Here is a 6,583-nt window from a genome sequence, read left to right on the forward strand (position 1 = left end):
GCAGCACAGGGCAGCAGAGAAGGGCTCAGCAGCTTTCTGGTCCATCCTCTCCCTCCTGGCTGCAGTTGCCACACACCCCACCTGTGCTACATCCACTTCAGCCAACAGCACCCCAACTTTCCTTAGACTTTTCTAGGAGTGTCCCTCTAGGAATAAGAGGAGCTGACAGAAGTGAATTGTTTGACCTGACAACAAAAATAAAGAGTTTGAGTTTCCATTAATTGCTTGGCAGAAGCCCAAGGTGGAGAATTCTGAATGCTTTTGGCTGCTGCCAGTTTTGGAATATTCTTGCACTTTTGAGTGTTTTGTGCCCTGTCCCCAGCTGAAATTGGGAGCCAGAACAGAGCCTTGCTCCCTTACCTGAAATGCTCAAGTAGATTAAAAATAAACCCCAGGAAGAATTAAATTGTTACTCCATAACACACAACTCTCAACGCCCTCAGCACAGGCACCCCTCGCTAGAGGACAATCAAAGTCATTTCAATGCACTGGAAATTTTGCACAGAACAACCAGCAAACTCTAGGATTACTTACATTCAACCAGGAATTCTCGGATTCCCAGGCTAGGACCTTTAGTAGCAGTTCTGCTTCATCCCTGAACCTCACTACAAAGATTGAACTTTCTACACCAGGCTTAAAATAAGCAAGTAATTCTCCAGAGCTTCCCAGCTCCCCCCTTCTCTCTCGCTCTGCTGCTTCCTCTGTCTCATGCAGGATCTGGATCATATTCCCAAAGCAGCACCAGAAAGCAAACGGGCTCCCTTCCCAACAGCTGCCACTTCTTTTTTAGGAGGGGGAGGAAGAGCAGGGCTGGCAGGGCTGGAGGTGAGGCTGTGCCACACTGGGCTGAGAAGAGATTCTGGTTTGCAGAAGATTACCCCGGCGAGGGAAGCTTCAGCCCACGCTGTCACCAGCACTAAAAGGCTCAGCAGCATTTTTTGTACAGCAGCAGATCTCAAGATTAGGGTAAAAAATCCCAGCTTTTTACTTTTTTCTTATATCCAGTTTTACAGTACCAAGCTTTACTTGCTACATCTCCTTCATTTTAACGAAGCTGGTTCAATTAGCTGCTCTATTTCCATCTCTACGTGCAGCTGAGCAGAGAGAGAGCAGCCATCAGAAAATTGTGACAACCCAGCTCTCTAAGTGAAACCTGCTCAACACTTTCTGACCACAAATCCCCATTTCAAACCCCAGAACCTAAAACTAAACTCACCGGCAGGTTACAGACATTTTTCAGAGCTTTCCTCTCGAGAAACTTGTTTATCACCCAGAATGAGCACACAGCTACAAAGACACAGAAAATCTGTACTCAGCTTCCTGATTCCAGTACCCAGAGCCTCCAGCTATGGCATTTCTTAACATCAGCAAATAAACTCCTGCTGCAGACGTGCAAATCCTGTCCCAGTTCCAGCCTCAGCGAGCTCCTGGTTCCCACTGGGGCCAGATGCTCTGCCAGCCTCAGACAGAACCATCACCTTACCTCTCCAGATCTGCTGTAATGCTGCTCGTCCTAACCTTTCTTGCCTCATTAATGGCAGTCTGTTTTATCTGGGCTTTGGGAAAAGCTGGATTTGGAGCCAGCTTGGCCCCTCATTGGCCACTTCCCACCAAATCCCCTGGCAGTAATCGCGCCGTGGGGAGCGCAGGGTCCTGCTGGGGCTGGGCTCCTGCACCCCCGGCACCTGCCCCGTTCCCCAGCCCCAGAGAGCTGTCCTGCCATGGGGCAGCCCATTAACCCTTACTGGTGAGCAGCATTACCCCTTCCTGGGCTGCTCCTCACCCAGAACCAGCACCCAGCCCCCAGCAGGAACAGCCCCGAGCCCAAAGCCAGCACCTCTCCTGAACAACGGAGCTGGGGCTGCCAAACCTGGTGCCAGCACCACACTGGGGAGCCTGAAGCGCTGGAAAAGAAGAGGAGATGTTTTCCTGTGTGGAAAGCCTCTCCTGGGAATGCCTGAGGTGGGGATGCCGAGGCTGAGCTGTCCCTGGCAGCACAGGACAGGAGAGGAGGAGGTTTTGGGCTGGGATCCTCTGTCCTGCTCCATGGCTGGCCCTGGTCATGCTCCATCCCTCCAGCAGCGACAGCTTTCAACATCCTGAGACCTCTAACTCTGCTGGCAAACACTGCTTTGTGCTTGAAACAACAATTTCGGGTTGTGCAAGTTAAAAAATGAAGCAAACCAACCCCCTCTCCTTTATCTTTTGCTCTTCACGGTATCTGCTCAGTCTTTTACAGAATGGAGGGTGAGGGAAGCCCAACCCAAAGTGAAGTCACTGCCTGGTGACCAAACAGCCTGCGGGGCTTGGATTCCACCCACCTGCAATTAAGAGTACTCACCTTGGAAAGAAAATTCTGCAGGGAAAATAAACCTTCCCCAGTGTCTAACTGCCAGCCCCTCCTCCCTGCCAAGATCTCAGCTCTCCCAAGTTCAGACTGGCTTCTCTGAGTCTCCAGAAAGGAACAATGTCCCAGAGAAGAGAGACAACCTCGCTGGCAGAGGGTCAGGACTGAACCATTGGTCTGAGAGAAGAAAAAGGGATTCTGCAGATAATTCAGCAGATAGGGCTGGAAATCAAATGGATGCACTGCTGGAGGAGAGGGGAGCTCCAGGCTGAAGAGACAGCCCTTGTAGCCTCACTTCACTTCATGCAGAAGGAACTCAAATTTGTGATGAACTGTGAGTGCACACAGAGCGTGAATGAGAATCCCAGAGAGCTTCAGGTGGTGTGGGGAGAGAGCCCGAGCAGGTGCTGCTGTGTGAGCTGGACACGAGGAGATCTCTGCCTGAGCCTCTGCAAACCCCACTCTGCTCTGCACAGAGCCTGATGCACAAATCCAGCAGCATTCCTCATCTGAGACACTTGGCCCCTCAATAGCACCGCTTGTTTGGCTTCCAAAAAAAGCCCTCTTAGAACCATGACAACATGCAGATATCTAAATCTGTCTCTATAAACCAGTAAAAAATGAGATGCCTCAAATTGGATCTCATTATTCCTGGAACTTTTGCAATCCCTAAAAATTGGCATGAAATATTTTCTGTCTAATTCTGCACAAGCCAACTCATGCCCTTTACAGCAAGACAAGTACTCACAGGGCTGTGTTCTCCTGCAGTGCCTGGGACTGCTGTGTGATGGGAGAGGTTCCTTTCTCCAGCACTGAGGCATTACCTGGCTCACTCCTCCTGAGCAGGTCAGACCCAGGCAGCTCTGCCTCAGTTCTCCTCCACAGCAAAGCTCAAACTAAGACACCCCAAGCACTGAAAACTGAAGCGCAAAATTCAAAGTTCCACTTTCAAACCATCAGCAGGGAATGTTCAACATGGGGGGAAGCAAACAAGAAAGTGCCAGAGTTCATATATAGAGTGGTTTTTGCACTGGAAATGCACCACCCTGAGCAGCAAAGGCACCAAGTGCTTTGGAAGCCACCCTTCCCATGAGCTCCTCACTCCCCAAACAATAACCCACAGCTGCTTCACACTCTTGGGAAATCCGTGATCTTCCACCTCTGATCAACACAGCAGAGCCTGTCCCAAGGAACCTCCTCCAGCAGTCCTGGCATTTCATCAAATTCAGCCTCAAATAGCCGAGAGTTCCAAACAAGGGAGGTTTTCCTTGTCACTGCCCACTTCCCAGGTAAGTGCAAACATTTCCCAGCCATTTGGGAACGGCTGTTTCTCTGTTAACATCTCCCTTCACTTCTCAGAACCCAGTTGCAGTCGCTCTCCCACAGCCCCAGCCCCTGCCCACATCACACTGGTGATGCTGATGGGAAGGAAAAGCCCAGACACCCCCAGCACTCAGCTGAGCAGAGCTGGGGAGAAGAGCCCTGAGTGTTTGTCACAATGAGGAGGAAGACAGATGTCCAGCTCTTAGGTAAAAGAAATGCTCAGAGAGGAAGTTATTGCTAAGAGAACAGGAAAGAACAAATGGCAAATAGTTTTTAGTAATAGTTCTGATGGGCAACAGAGCCAGCAGCAAACAATCGGTATTTACAGCAGATGACATAATAGAGACTGAAATTATTTTAGAACTGCTGAGCTGATGATATTGTTCCTGTGTTTCCCTTTGGGTCACTAACTGGATTAATCCCCAACGAGGCTGCAGTTGTGGCTGGGCACAGCTCACACAGAGCTGCTCCCCAGCTCCAGTTCCACCTTCCTTTTCCTTCCCCTGGAGGATGCCAAGGGCCTGCAGTCATCTTTCAGTCCTTGTGTTTTATCACAGTAATTTCAAGTCCTTCTTTTACTCCTTGTCTCCCCAGGGTATGTCAGGGGTACATGAGGATGCTAACTGTGAGCTCACAGTTTATCTGAAGAGGAAGGATGCTGACACTGAACCAGGGACTCCCCCTCACAACAATTTAAACAGATCCTGAGCAGATGTTAACCATGAATGTTCACATCACTCCATTCTCCACCTTCCTTCCCACTGCAGGGATATTGTTCTGTGCTTCCCAATCACACTCCCTGTGTTCAAAGGCAAATCAGAAAAATCAATTCTCCTCAACCAGGATAAAAGTGGGCCAGAAATAACTCCAGTCTCAGACTTTTACTCAACCCAAGGATAAGAGGGAGCACAGGACACACTGGCCACTGAAGATGATGGTTCAAAGTGTCATTTTTCAGCCCAGACCTGCTTCCCCAGGAATCTGCTCTTTTTTTCCTGGTTATGTGAAGCTGGGACTCTGAAAAAATCCATCCTCATCTTTAGGTGAGTGCTCTGGAAATAACCCAGAGGACAAGGCCTGGGAGTGCCTCCTCTCCCCAGTTAGATGTGACATCTGCTGTCAAGTCTCTCCTTTGCACCTTCTCCCCAGGAACACCAAGGAATGAGATCCTGTGAACCACCCAACCTTCTGGAGCTGCCTGCTGAGCCAGGGGTACAGCCACCCAAAAAGGGAGCAGCCTGAGCAGAGACACACCTGGAGCTGCCTGTTCCCACCTGCTGGAGCTGGAGCAGCGACACCAGACCCTCAGGGCTTCATTTGTGCCTCCCAGACTGCAAAACAGCCGAGCTGCCCCTTCTGAGGGAGCAGGAATGGAAACACAGCAGATCCTCTCGGAGCGTGACGCAGTTACCGGAACAGGACCCAGTGTGAGACAAAGAGTAAAAATAATTGGCTGTATTTCTCACTCGGACCCAATGTTCCATTCCTGCAGGATATTCATAGCAAGAAACATTGTCTACCAGGACATAAATTAATGTAAAAAGGGAGTCAGACTCTATCAAACTCAGTAATTCAGTGCATTTATGACAAATGTGCAGGGAGAACATTAAAAGTTCAAGTCAGAGTAGTGACTTTAATACTTTTCCTCCCAGTAAAAAGAGAACCCCCAGATATATCCTGGATTCATGTGAAAACCAAAGCATGCCAAGTGAAGTTACAAGCACAGCTGACGTGGCTGTTACAGCCACACAAACCCGACGTCCCAGATAAATCTACCCTGAGGACCCAGCAGTGCCCAGAGAGAAAACTGATTTATTCTGAGTGCAGATGAGCCCCCAGCCCCCTCCCACGGTCCATGGGTGATGCTGCACATCAGTGCAAAGTGTGTCTGTGTGCACAGAAATGAACTCCTCTGAGTTAAATCTGTTAAATCTGATCCCTCAGCTGACAGAATGTTCTGTGGCTCGGGGAGCAGGCACAATTCTGCTGCGCCTCAGAACGACGTCTGCAGATTCTGAATGCGCTGATCCAGCCCAAAGGGCTCTGAGGATGGGGATTAATGGCACAAATGGCACATTCCCGAGCTCTGGGGCACACTGCACGGGAAGGACAGATGACAGGGCTGCAGAAGCACAGCTTATTCCATCACCAGACCCACACAGCAGCGCTGCACATCCCACAAGCCACAGCGTGTCCATAAATCTCCAGGGGCTCCCCAGAGGAGAAGAAGGTCCTGAGCATTTCCTGCAGCCGGGGCTGGGTGCAGAGAGCTGGCACAGCGTGTTGGGAATGGCTCCACAGGCCGGTGTCAGGCTGGGATGGGGATCCCAGCCCCTGGAAGCAGCCTGCAGATGAATGGCTGTGTCAGCTGAGGCTCTCCTGCCTGTGCAGCATTTGCATGTGGAAGCTTCTGAATGAATTCCAATCAAAGGGACACCACACATGCCAGAAACTATCAGCTTACAATGGAAAACATGCGACTGGAACGGGAGAGCTCTCCCTCAGTGCCTGAAAGGGGTCAGATTCATCCTCGGGAGCCCTGGCAGAGCTTTCCCAGAGGAAATGGGAAGAGCAGGGTGAGCGTGCCAGGGCTCACTGCTCGGTGACTTGTCTGGCACAGCTCGCTGTGCTCTCAGGCACAGGTGACACTGGGGGCTCACCAGCAGCCACAGCCAACAGCAGCAGCAATTAAATATGTTTTTAATGAACAAAGCAAAGGAAAGAAAAAACAGAGCTGGAATCCTCCTATCTCACACTGCTGGGGGATTGAATTGCACTGGAAGATAACCTTTCCTTGGGAACTGGGAGCTGTGCCAACATCCGCTGTTTTTTGAGACAATCCCCTCCTCAAAACTGCCCAAAAGTCTGGTTCACCAGACCAGAGGAGACAAACTAAACTGCTAATGGGACAGT

The 6,583-nt window shown here is 50.4% G+C and overlaps 1 protein-coding gene across 2 annotated transcripts in view; it reads right to left on the minus strand.

Annotated features, from left to right (window-relative positions):
- Nucleotides 1–6,583, minus strand: part of INKA2 (inka box actin regulator 2) — an 11,402-nt gene that overhangs the window by 2,164 nt on the left and 2,655 nt on the right. The window contains exon 1 of one of the 2 annotated variants that reach the window (XM_033519937.1): nt 82–6,577. The exons of the other annotated variant lie outside the window; for it this stretch is intronic. The gene's annotated coding sequence lies outside the window, so the exon portion shown is untranslated. Of the gene's footprint in view, nt 1–81; nt 6,578–6,583 lie in introns of those variants that run through there. 2 annotated transcript variants of the gene reach the window in all.

The sequence above is a fragment of the Parus major genome, chromosome 26 (assembly GCF_001522545.3).
Source record: "Parus major isolate Abel chromosome 26, Parus_major1.1, whole genome shotgun sequence".
NCBI lineage: Eukaryota > Metazoa > Chordata > Aves > Passeriformes > Paridae > Parus > Parus major.